Source organism: Echinops telfairi, unplaced genomic scaffold (assembly GCF_000313985.2).
Source record: "Echinops telfairi isolate 266 unplaced genomic scaffold, ASM31398v2 ScPeMD7_7427;HRSCAF=8465, whole genome shotgun sequence".
In the NCBI taxonomy this organism is placed as follows: domain Eukaryota; kingdom Metazoa; phylum Chordata; class Mammalia; order Afrosoricida; family Tenrecidae; genus Echinops; species Echinops telfairi.
This window is the reverse complement of record NW_022111327.1, coordinates 2683657-2699922: the sequence shown is the minus strand read 5'-3', so window position 1 is coordinate 2699922 and position 16266 is coordinate 2683657. Positions and strand designations below refer to the sequence as shown.

At 42.0% G+C, this 16266-nt stretch overlaps 1 pseudogene; it reads left to right on the top strand.

Moving 5' to 3' along the window:
• Nucleotides 1-12917: 12917 nt before the first annotated feature.
• Nucleotides 12918-16048, top strand: LOC101648280 (annotated as a pseudogene).
• Nucleotides 16049-16266: the final 218 nt, after the last annotated feature.

The following is a 16266-nucleotide window of genomic DNA, read 5'->3' as shown; positions in this document are numbered from 1 at the left end:
TTTTTTTTTTTTTGGCCTTTGATACCTGATCCCTGATCCCTTCTATGCCTTGTCATCTCACATGCTGGTGTGCTTCTTCAATGTGGGCTTTGTTGTTTCTCTGTTAGAAGGCCCCTTGTTTATCTTCCAGCCATATTTTATATATTTTGACAGCTGGGCACCATCAGCTTTCTTCACCGCATTTGCCTATGCACCCGCTTTGTCTTCAGCGTTCGTGTCGGGTAGGCTGGTGTGCTTCTTCCATGTGGGCTTTGTTGTTTCCTAACTAGATGGCTGCCTGATTGTCTTCAAGCCTTTAAGACCCCGGTCACTATATTATTTGATAGCCTGGCACCATCAGCTTTCTTTACCACTTTTGCTTATGCACCCACTTTATCCTCAGTGAGTGAGTCGGGACAGAATGGTGTGCTTCTTCCATGTGGGTTTTGTTGTCTCTCAGCTAGATGGCTGCTTGTTTATCTTCAGGTCTTTAAGACTTCAGGTGCTATATCTTTTGGTAGCTGGGCACCATCAGCTTTCTTCACCACATTTGCTTTTGCACCCATTGTCTTCAACGATCGTGCCATGAAGGTGAGTATCTCAGTCTGCCAAACTGTTAGAACAGTGTTCTTGTGTTGAGGGAGTACTTATGCAGGGGCCCACTGTCCATCTGTTTTCTTAATACTCAACCAATAAATATATGTACATAGATCTATTTTCCCCTCATCATATATAAATATATTTACATCTTTATCTGCCTGTATTTAAATCTCTATGACTATCCTTTGCCTTCTAGTTCTTTCCTCTATTTCTTTGTACTTTCCTCTTGTCCCACTATCATGTTCTGCCTTCATTTGGGTTTTAGGAATTCCTCTCGGTTACATTGTCCTTGATCCAGCCCTGCCAGACCTCCCACACCCTCCTTGACACTGATTTTGGATCACTTGTTGTTCCCTTGTCCCTAGGCTTGTTAACACACTCTTCCTTTCCCCCACCTCCCCTATCCCCATGTCCCCCTGGAGCTGTCATCCCTTTCTTCTCTCTTCTGGCTTATTTATTCCGCCTGTCCCTTTCAGGTAGACATGCTATGTACCATCACAAGACTGAGTATAACGAAGCAACAACAGAAAGTAAAATAATAGCTACAACAACACACACACACACACACACACACACACGCATACACACATAAACGTATGAATAGTTCAGGGTCTGTTTGTTTCCCTTCATGGGTGCTTTCCAGTCAAGTCTGATGGGGTGCCATGCCCTGGCACCACCTCTATGGCTGGGGATTTCATTGCTCTGCCCCCCCCCCCTGCTGCTCTGCTGCATGCCCCCAGAGGCTGGCTTCGGCATGGTGAGTTCATGGCGGGCACAATTCCCGCCGTGTGTCTCTACTGTTGTCCCCAATGGTGTTATGGGTCAATGAGGAATGCTGTGTCCTGTGGTGGGGCCAACCCTGTGGTCATCTTTGTGCATTGCTGTTCTGAGCAGGAACATTGTCCTCAGGGCTTTGTGTGCCAGGATGTGCTTCACTCTTTTTCCCCCCCTATCCCCCTCATTGGCTCCTATGTCCTCTGACCAGGCCAGTCCCTCTTCCCCTCTTCTTGAGCTGTAGCTTCAGTGCTGTCCTCTGAAGTGAATTCTTCTTGGGGGGAGGGTGGTGCTGTCCACTTAGTTGGTAATGGGGCCAGCCCCTCAGGCCTCTATATTGGTTCCCTGCTCATGTCAGTGGGTCCTCAACTTTCTTCATTGCATCAATAGTTTTATCCCACAGCTCTTGCTGGTAATTGCTGGGTTCATTTCTACATTTTTCAAATTCAAATGAATTCTCCACTGTAATCTCTTGTGAGGTTTTCACCTCTTTTTGAAGTTTTTATGACATTTGGATTTATAGAATCGGAACACCTTGCAGTTGTTGTGGCCAGGGGAGGTTCAAGTGAAACTGCTTTTACAAAAAAATTCACTGTGACCAGAGAGAACCTTCCAAGGTGATGAAACTGGGTACATACAGTAACTCAGAGAGAGTTGCTCCATGCTTGCCTAGCAGGAAAAATGCATACTATGAAAGCTCTACTGCACCCAGCACAATTCTTGTTTGTTTGGGTATCCCTCTATAGGGTCTCTATGAGTTGGAATCTAGTTGGTGGCAGTAGATTTGGCTCAAGTGATTATGGCAAAAACAGCCACACAGGGCACACTTATGTTAGAGTTCTCACCAGTGGTTTTGTGGAGAAGGTTATATATGGATGGGATTTTGACAGATGTAAGTGAAAACTGAATTTTTACAGGAGGGTGCTGCTCAGATAAGGGTCAGTAGATTCATTAGGTTGGAACTGAGGGCAAATAATGGGGAGGAGAGGGAGGGGAGAACTAGAAGGACAGGTTGGAAGCAGATGGTAAATGGCTTCAATGCAGACTTGATTAAAGACACAGTGAACATCAGAGGAGAAAACCAATGAGAAGGCTTTGGCAAGAGTCAAGGTCAGTATGAAGGCTTGAAGTGAGGTCAGAAGACCGGTATGAAGAGGACACAGAATGGGGGACCATCACAGAGATGACCCCAGAAGCCAAACAAGAAAAGATATTGTCAGCTACACAGACAAGTCCATTTAATACAGAAACACTCCTTCTACTGGCTCCTAAACTCTCCCAAATGATAGCCAATTATGATAAAACCACAAAACTATAAATGAGAGATTAGTATGGGAAGCTACAGTTGGTTAAGTCAAAGAGTTAAATGAATATTCAGTCACTTCAGGGACTTGGTTTCTGGAAGAAAAATGGAGTGCTGAGGCAAGATTCCAGGTTAACAGAGCTGGCACTCTGCTCTTAAATCTGAGACATTGTCACTGTCCCCAACCACCATCACAGACACATGGTCTCCCCGATGTTTTGTATCTTTTCCCTTAGACCATTTCCTCCTCACAAATCACCACTTTGGGTATGAGAGCTCCACAGTAGCAGCAACAACTACTCTTGTTGGCATTTCAATTGCTTGGGATTATTAAAAATATGAAACTCAACATTGTAAAGGACCTTAATGTGCAGCTAGTCTAATGATTAGAATCCTCTCCATAATGTTCCAACCCAGCGGTAATTCTTGAGCATCTCCAGTGATGCGGTGTGCATTCCTCATGGTTTGTCCTGAAGATGAGTTCTCCTTTGTTCACCTTTCCCTAACGACTGCCATGATGGTAACTCCTCTAGGCGCTCTACCCATCTGATCACTCTTTGTTCCACAACATTTTACAGGTAAGGAAAACGGAGGATCCGAGAGAAAGTCAGAGGGAGAAAGTCGAAGTCATCCAGTTGCTAAGTGACAGAACTGAGATTTGAAGGTCAACTCTCTCTGAGGCTGATGGTCTGTCCATTAGAATGTTGTCAGAGCCCAAATATCTGCCTGTAAATTCCACCCACTTATATAATCTTTGGTTATAAAATTTTCAACCCAGTTATAATCTTTCCTGAGGTACAGTTGGAGATGCTTGAGAAAATGCTGACAAGACTATCTCAATAAGGCAAACAAGATGGCACACAAAACCTTCAGAGCAGCCGCCTTTCCTTATAGAACACAGGGCCTGCCTTCTGCTCTCTTGGAGATCTTTAGTTTGTCTTCTAACCAACAAATCAGAGAGCTACGTCCCAGTCTGGATCCTCTGTGACACCAACACCCAGCAGTTATCTCTCCTCATTATAGAATGCCTCATAACAACGAGCAGGGTGTCAGAAGTTGTGTGGGGATGTGCTGGACAGAGATGAGGGATACCATGTCATCCATTGCTAATCAACATGATCACTTACATGTCAAGCCAAATCAAACTGATAGTGTTCAAAACCAAATTATCCTCCACCTCAACTTCTTCCTCCCATGGTCTTCTTCGACACAGTAAACAACAACTCCAGTCTCTCAGCTGATTCAGCAAAATACTTTGGGGTTCTCTTTTAGTCTTCTTGTTCTTTCACAGCCTATAACTAGTTTGCCAATGAAGCTGTTTGGCTCCGTCTTGAAAAGCCATCTAGCCTCAAACTACTTCTTAGCACTTCCACTGCTACAGACTTGCTCTGAGCCCATCATTTGTCACCTATTGCAATAGCTCCCTGTCAGATTTCCACTCCTGCTTTTGCCCCAGGCAGCCTATTTTCCACGCAGAGGTCAGAATGGCCCCTAGAGATAACATAAGTGTAATCATGTCACTGCTTAGTCCAAAACCTGCCGGTGACTTCACATTTCACTCAAGGCAAAGCCAATATTCTTACAGTGGATTACCATGCCCTTTGAAGGTTGGCAGCCCTGTTTCCACTTTGACCTCACCTCCTACTCTTCTTCCCTTCCCTCACTCTTCTCCAGATTCGATGGCCTGCTCGCTCTTCTTTGAATACATTAAGCCTGCTCCAACTTTAGGTCTTGTCCCTTGCTGTGCCTTCTTGAATCCTCTTTCTTCAGATGTTGTCATGGGTTGCACCTTTACTGCCTTCAGGTCTCTACTCGACTGCCACCCATGAGATGGGGTCTTTCCTAATCACTTTATTTAAAATAGCATCCATATCTTCCAACCGCCACTTCCAGCTCATTCAGCCCTAACCAGTGCTCTTCTCTGCTTTATTTTTCCCATTGCACTTATATCATCTATATACTACATATTGTACTTATTTCTCTTGTGTGTTGTTTACCCCTTCCTCCTAGAATGCAAGGTTTCTGATGGCTGGGATTTGTGACTATTCTTTTGTTGTTGTTGTTTGCGCCACTGTTATGTCTACTGCGATTGAATTGATTCTAATAGTGACCTTATAGGACAGAATGTAACTGCCCCTGTGGGTGTCTGAGACTGTAACTCTTTACGGGAGCAGAAAGTCTTACAATGCCCTAGCTTTTATAAACATACCTGGCACAGAACTGGTACTCAACAACTATTTGATGAATGTATGCATGAGTACATGATGGATTTCTAGATATGTTCATGATGAAATAGAAGGAGCACAGATGACTTTCATGTCAAGATTATAACAAAATTTCCATTCACAGGGATGGAGAACAGTCAAAAAGGAGCAGGAGACTAGGACTGACAACCGCAACGACAAGAACAGGGTGAAATTGGGATAGCCTAGATTTAATCAACCTATGAAACATGCAGAAAGAGTTGTCCGCAAGCCTTTGTAGTAGTGGTAAAGACATCGGCAGGATTAAAGGAGGAAGAGTTTATAGGCAAGGCCTTAATGAAATAGTAAATCCCCAAACCTGAGCAGTTCAGTGTTTACAAAGCTTGGTTTCCCATTCACACAAGGTTAGATGCACATTAGTGGCAGTGTTAGCCTGGGTCAACTAGAGAAACGAATCTGGCGACACTCATATATATATCTGTAAGAAAGAGCTTTGAAGTGAGAAGTAATTATATATGAAGAAACCATGCCAGCCCAGTCCAACTCAAGTCCATAAGTCCCATACTGGTCCATAAGCCCCTCTGCAGACTCATGCAGCCACATGCAATGAATGATGCAGAATGCAGGAAGGTCACAGGCCGGTGGATGCAAAGTCTCCTGGATCCAAGGTCAGTGGACACATGGCAGGGCTCTGGCATATCCTGTGTGCATAAGAAGCTGGAAGGTGAAGGCAGAGCGAGGGGGAGGTTCCCAGGTCCTCCTTAAGTAAAGGCCATGCCCCCAAGGAGGCATCATTAAGCTGTGACTTGATTGACAAGTTGAATACCACCCCTACCCTTTATAAATCTTCAAATGGATGTAAACTTATCTCTCACAGTGGGCTGGACTCAGGGACCTAGGTTGCCTTCACCTTTGTGATGTCGCCATCTTATCATCTGCTTTTCAGGATCACCGGGGAAAGGGAAGAAATAGAGCCCAAATGTGAACTCTGGCAGCTGAATTGTGAATTCTGAAAGTGGTATTCACCACTGATGCTGTCATCTCATTTTCTAGAGCTGATCACACAGTTCAAAGAAACTGAGAGCCAGGGAGCGTGGAGAGTACCTGGAATACTTGGTGAGCACTACCGACGAGAAAAGGATGGTTTTTGAATGGTGTTAAGCAATGCACAGGACTAGAGTTGCTGGCAGATTAGATGCCTTACGTTGAATTATTGCTATCACCACAAAGGTAGAGTAGATGGCTATCATAAGAATACCTGGTAGAACTTAACCTGAGGGCAAAGCAGAAGGAACATAACTAATGATAAAAACCCCCAAAACAAAACAGAAAACTCAGTTATTGAGTCAATCGAGTCGACCCAACAACCCTGTAGGACAGAGTAGAACCTCCCTTGTGGATTTTTGAGGACGTACATATTCACAGGAACAGAAAGCCACATCTTTCTCACAGAATGAATAGCTAACCTCGAGGTTAGCAGCCCATGAGTAACCCCCACAGGCCACCAGAGCTCCTTAAGAACACAAGGGTAACTAATTAGAAGCCAAGGGAAGTGGAGTTGGAATTTAAAAGGAATTGAGGACCGTGCAAACCTAGCGCAGGACTTCCAATACCCAGAAGGGGTATGGGAACCATACTAGCAAAGAGCCCTTACCACATATGGCCACGCAGGCTTTGTCCTGAACAACTTCAAATGTTACCGATCCTCATTTTTAAGGAATCCCTTTCCTCTCACCCCACCGGGGTGTCCGGTGCCTAGTTGTCAGCAGTCACTCTGAGGGTAGACTAGTTACTGGTAGCTAGGGCCCCAGTGGTGGTATACTGGTTCTGGAATGGACTGCAAGTTGAAAGGTCGGCAGGTTGAAACCACTAAACCGCTTGGGAGAAAGGCAGGGTTTTACTCCCATTAAAAGTGACCATCTCAGAAACACCCAGGGGCAGTTCTATCCCATCCTGTACAATTTCTATGAATCGAATCTATGGCATTGAGGGAGATTTGGTGTTTTTGGTAACAGCAAGGTCAGCAGTTTGACTCCACCGGTCACTCTCTGGTGAGATGAGCGCTTTGTTTAATAAATCATTTTCTTGGGGGCTTTTACAGCTCTTATAACAGTCCACATATCCATTGTGTCAAGCACATTTATACATATATTGCCATCATCATTTTCAAGACATTTTCTGACTACTTGTGCCCTTGGTATCAGATCCTCTGTTTCCCCTCCTTCCCCCATCCTCCCACCCTCATGAATCCTTTTTCAATGATATATTATTATTGTTATTTTGTATCTTACACTGTCCGCTGTCTCCCTTCACCCATGTTTTTGTTGTTCATCGCCCCAGGGTTATATGTTGGTCATTGCGATCCGTTGCCCCTTCCTCCCTTTTCTCCCCCCCAGAAAGATGAGGTTCTATGCTATTTCTGCTCCCCAAAAGATTTACAGCTTCAGAAACCTACAGGAGCGGTTCTACTCTGTCCTAGCCGGCCACTGTGATTCAGAATCAACCGGATGGCAGTAAATATGGCCTAAAGTGAGGATCTCAGTGTATGACATTCGAAATCCATTTATTAGTGAAGGAGTCTCTGCTCTCTGTGTTTCTCCTCCTGTTTCATTGAACATCTGAAGACGATTCCTTTAAAACAATAATAACTGTTATTTGCTTAGATTCAGAGGAACTAGACAATAAGAAAAGTTCCTACAATTAAACCAGGTGAACTGAGGCCCTCTGGTGGTTTTAGGTGGTAATGACAGTAGCCCCTTCAGATGGAGAATGAGAAATTGTGATGAGGTGAACCACAAGAGCCCGGCCTGACAAGGATTCCCTCTGTCAGGTTTGATCCATGAACAAATACATTGCAAAAGGGAAAAAGGAGGTACAGTGGCAACAATGTAACATTACAATCAATCCAAGAATATAAACCTTTGAATTAGTGAAATATTTCCTTTGTTCCTGCCCTGTCATGGCAACAGAGGAGATACTGTTATCGAGGTGCTATATATATTAAAGAAGAGAGCTATGACATACATACACAAACCCTGCAAACTGATTCATAGACCCAGCAACCTTTTCCTTTTGATGCCAGGTATGCCCTCACTAAAGGTAGGTCAACATGTTCACTGGGCGGAATTTTCGGATTGGCTTGGGTTAGGCAACAGAGAGGGTTTTCCTGCCCTGCCAATATCTTTTCTTGGAGAAACTGCTGTCTGTGGAGGGTGAGTGTGCTCAAATGGAAGAAATCAAGGAATGATGTTGAAAAGAAACAAACTTAAAATTCTTCCTTGAACACTGTATTAGGGTTCTCTAGAGAAACAAAACCTGAATGCTAATAAATTTATATATATATTTATACAGATAGATATGTAACATAAGAAATAAACAGTTATTTAAATTATAAAGAAGTACAAATGGCTCAGTGCAACTCACTCCCGTGAGACAGCTGTGAGACACTGGCAGTCCTACAAGCCTTGAGGGCCACCCGGCAGTCCTCTGTAGAGCAATTCAGGCAATCCAGGCACAGGCAGCAAACAGCAAGGTAGGTCACCAACAGTTAGCTAGATGACAGGGTCCGACAGTCCCCAGCTCAAGAGATGTAAATTCCAATGATGTGGCGAAGCAGGTCTTGAAGGAACCTCAAATTACAGCGACACAGTCCATGGGTTAGGTGTCCCACAGGTAGTGTAGCTTGCAAATTGAGGCACAGAACAAGTAAGGCAATCGCACACTGGTCCGATGATCAAAGAGCAAGAGACAATAAAGGCGAGGTTAGCCGAGCCATTTATCTCCCCGCCCTTCAATTAACCCATATGTGTTTATTGGCCAGGTTGGCACAATAAACTAACTACCTCAAAGACTTTACAGACAGCTGCTTTCTTTCAGCTTAGGCTGTTGCCAGGAAATTTCAGCTATGAGAGGCCACGGAAACTCTGGTGCAACTTGACAGAGCATCAACATATCAAAGTGTCCGCATCTCGTTTATTCCTGCCCTAGGTAAAGATTTTGTTATTTCTACCCAATTTGCAGAATGCTTTGGATGAGTGGGAGCCCCAAATCTATCTGCAGGGTATGCACATGGATTAGCCTCTGGTAGATTCCCTCTGGCCACAGCTGACAGGTGGGCTTGCTATCAGAGACGATTGTAAACTGGATTATGATGGATGGAATGATGGTATAATATAATACCTAGTCATTCGATCTCCCTCTTGACCCATTCTGGATTTGTTATAGTTTTAAATATTTCTTACTTTTTTTTCTCCACAGAGGTTTTTTCTCTACTTTATTTTAACATTGACAGTAGTCTTTTCTTTCTTTCTTTAAAAAAACACCTGTTTTTTTTGGTATGTTTCCCAGCTTGTGAAGCACAGAAGAGGTGAATATATAGAGACAATAGTTGATGTAATGGATTATTGGGGATATGGGGGGATTGAAGGGAATTGGGAAGCTAATAATGAATATAGGAGGGGGAGGATGTATCAATATTTTTTCAAACATGATTAAACTATGGAAGTGTATGATGTAAATTATATCTTAAAAAAATGGACCTTGTTATCATTAACTTGAATCCTTATCCTTGTCTTTTTTGCTTCTGGGGTTCTGAACTCTCCCCAGGGAGCTGAGTTTCTTCTTTCACCTTCCTGACTGGGGTCCTTGAGTCTTTGTTGGAACAGCTCCAGTAACGAGCAAGGAGCTCAAAGGTAGCCCATTGCATTTTCAGTTCTATTAAAAATACAACCCCTGCAGGAATTAGACTCCAGTCACACATTAGATAGCCCAGTGCATATGAGCAAGCTTGAAGGGTATAACAAGGGAACTGCTTGTTTTATAGACTTTTTTCCTAAGGAAGAGAGTAAAAGTTGTAGGAGGAGGGTAAGCAATGATTTGTTCTTAGTTTGATTTCTTTTGGAAAAAGATATACAAACACTTTTCTCTTTTATCAGAGCTCAGCTGCAAGTAGTATTTCAGACTCCTGGGGTCTGACCTCTGCCTCATAGGAATTCCCCTTGAGCAGGTATGGAGTGGGATTCTCCTCCTTTCTGTAGCCTAAGGAAGTCAGAATTGGCTTTCTTACCAGTTCCTCAACCACTATCCTGAAGGGACAGCCATGCGTGCTTTTTGCTTAAAGTGGCAAGAGGGCTTATGGGATGAGCCTACTTATTTGCACCTGGGACTTTAATTTTTGTTCCCTTTCTCCCTGAGATGAGGGACAGTGCACAATCAACAAGATAACATAGCTATAATAAGTATCTATGAAACCAGTGAAAGAGCCTAAAAGCACATAAAACTAACAGAAATGAAGAAATGGAAAATTCTACAATAAGAGTAGGAGATTTTAATAAGTCTACAATACGACTAAAACAGAAACAAAAGAAATGGGAAAATAATAGAAAGACTCAACAAAACTAGTAGTTTGTTCTTTGAAAAGATTAAGGAAATCAGCAAAATACTGGCAAATCTAACAAAGGAAAATAAGCAGGTGCAAATGGCACAAATAAGAAATTCAATGATTATGGCCACAAAATGTACAAAGGTGCTTGACACAATGCATGGATGTATGGATTGTAATAAGAGCTGTATGAGCCCCCAATAAAATGATTAAAAAAAGAAATTAAAAGGGTGAAATCACAACCAACAAACACAAATGCAAAGGGCAATAATGGAATACTATGAAGAATTTTACTCCAGTAAATTTGAACACCCACAAGAAATGAACAAATGTTGAGATACACACTACCTACCTAAACTAAACCAAACTGAAAGAAAATTTAAACAGTTACTGTACAAAAGAAGAAACTGTTCTGAGAGGGATCACAACGGAAGAACCTGCATAGAATCGAAGAAGAATGTGGAACAAAATGCTAAATCGTGAAAAATACAAGGCTTACTAGACAGATAAAGACTGGTGGAACCCCTGAGATTATGGCTCTAAGTCACCCTTCAGGTGTGGACATAAACTCACGCCCATGGCTCAATTTTCAGCCAAACAATAGACAGGTCTAAAAGGGGAACGTGACACTAGGGAAGCACGCACACCTTAGAATCATCAACTTTTTGCGATCAAAAGGGCAGCATTTACCCAAGGGCACAGTTCAGAAGGCTTATGCAAGCAGGAAGAAGGTTGTGTTATAAGTGATATGACATTATGGTGACTGCAATCAATGAAACAACATACAGATGGATTATCAAATGGAAAACTGCTCTGCTCTGTAAACCACCCAACTCACCACAAAATGTTCTTCTTTTTTTTTTAAATGGGCAATGAACTCCATTAGACAATTCACCAAAGAACATATACAAGTTACCAATAAACCCATGAAGAAGTGCTCAAAGTCATTTGCCATCAAAACCAATAAACCAAACAAGTTGCCATCAGATAGATTCCAACCATGATAACTCCAGGTGTGTCTGAGTAGAACTGTGCTCCACCGGAAACTTAACATTTGTCGGTGACTGATTTTTCTGAAGTGGATTGATAAGCCTTCCTCTTGAGATGCTTCTGGGTGAACTTGAACCTCTAACCTTTTAATTTGCAGACAAGTACATTCATGGTTTTCACCAACCAGGGATTCCCATTGGTAGTTAGGAAAATGCAAACCCAAATGACAGTGAGATAACACTACACATCCAATAAGATGGGTATGATTTTTTTTTTAAAAGGAAAACAACAGGTGTTGACGGGGATATGGAGAAACTGGAACCCTCATCCATTGTTGTTGGAATTGTAAAATGGTACGGCTGCTGGATAAAACAGTTTGACAGGTCCTTTAAAAGTTAAACGCATTATCGAGCAATTCTATCTCTCTCTCATATATATATATCCATTGATACAGTGGGATATTACTAAGGCTAAAGAGAACTGAAATATCTCTGTAGGTGTGCTACAACATGGTAAGACCTTGAAAACCTTATGCTTAGTGAAATAAGTCAGTCACAAAAGGACAAATATTATATAATTCCAGTTAGGTGAAATATACACAATTGACAGGTGTATCAAGAGGCCAGGTTATTAGTGGTTACCAGTGGTGGATAGGAAAGTAGGTGAGATAGTTAACATTTATTGTGCCAACATGGCCAATGAACACATGTGGGATTAATTGAAGGGTGGCGAGTTAAATGGCTGGTCGAGCCTTGCCTTTCTTGTCTCTTGGCTCTTTGATCATCGGACCAGTGTACAGCTGCCTTGCTTGTTCTGTGCCTCAATTTGCAAGCTTCACTACCTGTGGAACACCTAACTCATGGACTGTGTTGCTGTAACTTGAGGTTCCTTCAAGACCTGCTTCGCCACACTGTTGAAACTTAACATCTCTTGAGCTGGGGACTGTCGGACCCTGTCTTCTGGCTGACTGTTGGTGACCTGCCTTGCTGTTTGCTGCCTGTGCCCGATAGCCTGAATTACTCTACAGAGGACTACCTGGCAGCCCTCAAGACTTGAAGGACTGCCAGTGTCTCACAGCTCTCCCACCGGAGTGAGTTGCACTGAGCCGTTTGTACTGCTTTATAGATGAATTAACTGTTTATTTCTTATGTTATCTGTGTATCTATATAAATACATGTAACATTAGTAGTGTTCAGATTTTATTTCTCTAGATAGCCCTGTCTAACATAGTAGGGAAAAGTGGGGCTCATTGTTTAAGGGGCACTGAACTTCTATTAAGGGTTTAAAGACATTTTTTGAAAGGGAGAATGGATGAACAACATGATAAGCATAACCGATGCTGTTGAATTGTGCATATGAATAATGTGAAAATGGCATATATTTCATCACATAAATATTTGCCACAATAAGGAACAAACACTCCAAAAACCTCCTAGCAAAGAAAGGCCATGAGCCAAATTGGCTTCACTGAGGACCTTTTCCAAACGTTTAAAGAATTGACAGTAAGTCTTCTTTAATTCTTCCAAAAGATAGAAGAGGGTGGAACTTTTCCAAACTTATTCTATGAGTCTAGCTTTGCTGCTGAATTGTGCATATGAGTAATGTGAAAATGGCATATATTTCATCACACAAATATTTGCCACAATAAGGAACAAACACTCCAAAAACCTCCTAGCAAAGAAAGGCCATGAGCCAAATTGGCTTCACTGAGGACCTTTTCCAAACGTTTAAAGAATTGACAGTAAGTCTTCTTTAATTCTTCCAAAAGATAGAAGAGGGTGGAACTTTTCCAAACTTATTCTATGAATCTAGCTTTGCTGCATTTCTGCTCTGATAATAAAGCCAGTAAATATACTACCAGAAAAGAAACTACAGATGAATATCTCTTATGAATATTGATACAAAATACTCAAGAGAATCTTATAGCCTATTGAAAGAATTATTTAACATGACCAAGTGGGATTTATCTCAGCAAGGGTGATTCAACATTAGAAAAATCAATCAATGTAAACATTCATGGAATAAAGGGCAAAAAACATGGCTACCCAAATTGATGCATATAGGTACTTGAAACAATGCTACAGCCTTTCATTATAAAAATACTCAACAGACTAAGAGTAGAAGGAAAATTACTTAGTATGATCAAATGTATTTTATTTTACTAAAAGTTCTAGCCAGAGAATTAGGTAAAAAAGAAATACGAAGTATACAGATTGGAAAAGGAATAAACCATTCTCTATTCATGGATGATATGATTTTATATATAAAACATATCATAGAATCCACAAGAAAGATACTAGAAATAAAAATGAATTCAGCAAAGTCATATGGTAAAGATAAACATGGCAAGATCAATTGTGTTTCTATGCTCTAGAAATTATCACTGGAAAAGGAAATAAAGAAAAAAAATTCCATTTATAATAGTATCCAAAATAATAAAATAGCTAGCAGTAAATTTCATCGTTAGTGCAAGGAATGCACATTCAAATCTATAAAACATTGCTGAGAGACACTAAAAGAAGATAGAAATAAATGGAAAGGCAACCCCTGTTCATGGGTTGGAAGACTCACATTGACAATACTAATAATGACACTATTACACAAAGAAATCTATACATTCAACACATCCCTATAAGATTCTAGCAGTGCCTCCTCTTCACAAAATCAGCAGTTGGAACTACTAGTCAGTCCTCAGGAGAAAGATGAGGCTCTACTCCCTTAAAAAGTTAGTCTCAGAAACTTACAGGGCTGTTCTATCTGCCCTATAGGTTTGCTATGATTTGGAATTGACTTTATGGTAGTGAGGTTGTTTTAAATATTTATAAAATGAAACATTGAATATTAAGAATATTTTAATATAAACTTTACAGTAATCCTTTTGTCTCATATAGTTTATTTAATTCCATATACCTTTGGAGCAGCAGCAGTTTGAAAATTGTTTTTCATGAAAGTTTTAGAAATCTTGCTTTAATCCATTGGTATACACATGTGAAATATCATAGTTCTTTTTAATAGTCTTGTAGAGTCCATTTTTGTTGGAACATTTTGTGAAGTGGTTTCGTGAATGATAAAGTAAATGACAAGCTTAGAGATGATTTATGAAAGATGTGAATAGCCTTGCCGTCCTACAGAGAGCATTGGGAAATAGATTATGGCAGACGTAGTTAAATTACAATTTAACATCTTACCATATGATCTCCTTTTTGACTCCTTTTAAATTTGTTCTCATTTTTAATATTTTCTACCTTATTTTGACTGAAGCTTTTGTCTGTTTTACTTTGTTATTGTTAGCTTTCTTGGGTATGTTTTCCTGTATATGAAACCTATATATATGTATATATAGGTAAATCTATAGAGACAGAAATTGGATTAATGGTTCTTTTGGGGGTATTCAAGGGAAGTTGGGGGAAATGGGGAGCTCATAACGATGAGGACAAGAAAGAAGAAAATGTTCTAAAATTGATTGTAGTCATGATTGTATGACTCTTCTTGATATGCTTGAATTACTGTATGATATATGGAGTGTGTGCCCCCAAAACTATTTTAAAAAAAAACCAATTTTATTTATGAATTGGGTGAGATGAGCAGAAATGGGAAGGATGACAAGGATTCAGTGAAGACTTTTTGTCGTTTTCCTGAGATGCTTCTGTTCCACTGGGAACAGATGAGAAAGAATGGGAACTTTCTAGTCAAAATGGCAAGCTTTTCCACATGACAATGCCAGAATGCTGAGCCACTGATCTTCGCCTCCTTTTCCCCTTCTCTGCATCAGTCAGGGACCCTTGGAATGAGGGCTGCATTATGCATCCCCTGCCGAGGGGTGGGGGTGGGGGGTTGTCACATTTTAAAGTGACTTGGAACCCTGGTGGTGATGTAGGGTAAGCATTGAAGTGCTAACTAAAAGGTCAGGGGTTCAAACTCACCAGCTACTTTGTGACAAAAAGATGAGGCTATTTGTTCACAGAAAGTCTGGCCATCTGCCACCTACAGACAGCGGTGAGGGAGCCAGAGTCACTGCTACAGCCCCCAGAAAAGACAAGGGCATCTCTGCCTCAGGCACTGCTGTTTTCTCCTGCAGTTGATCGCCAGATCCTCAGTCTTCCCCAGTGAACCCTGTGTACAGCCTCATGCAGCCTGGGGCAACCCGAAGAACATGGCCTACACAGGTTATCCTACAGCCTACCCTGCAGCAGCTCCTGCCTACAGCCCCAGCCTCTACCCCACCAACAGATCCAGTTATCCTCCAGCAACTCTGCTGATGAAACAAGCCCACCCACAGAATTCATCGTCCTGTCGTACCGAAGGCACTTTCCACCTCCCAGTGGACACGGACCGAGAATTGAACTTACCAAGCAGCATCTGCGGCTTTCAGATATACTGCAGGGAGACCATACAAGGTCCCATCAACCCAGAATAATACTGCTCCACCTCCCTACTCCCCATACCCAACCCATATTGGACAGCCTTGTATCCAAACAGATCTGCCTCCCCCCAGCGGAATCTGTAGGCCCAGGGAGCCAGCCACCCACAGCTGGTGTATGCTGCCCAGTCCCATGTCATCCACCACACTCTAGCCGAACAGCATTCATTCTGCCATCTACCCAGCATCTGTTGCTGCCCTCAGAACCAACGGTGTGGCCATGGGCATGGTGGCAGGCTACACCCCAGCCCACCCCGATTGGGGTACATCCTGTCTCCATGCCAGCATACAGGGTCCAAGGAACTCCAGCAATGCTACAGCCTGCAGTCCATCCAAATCTGGAGTCACATGCTGGATGCAACTACTCGGCTAACGCCAGTGCTGGAGCAGTCCCCTAGCAGCAACAACCTCTATTTGCAAGAAGAGACAACACAAGTGCAAAGGTCACTTAATGCATCTTTAGTAGGTTTGGTTTTCATTTTGCTACAGCTGCTTTTTTTCTGAAAAAAAAAAAAAAAAAAGGTTTATAGCCTCAGACACCATGTAGTAAGGATGCTACAAGTCGGAACCAATTGAATGGCTGTGTTTGGCTTTGGTTCACCTTGGCGACGCTACT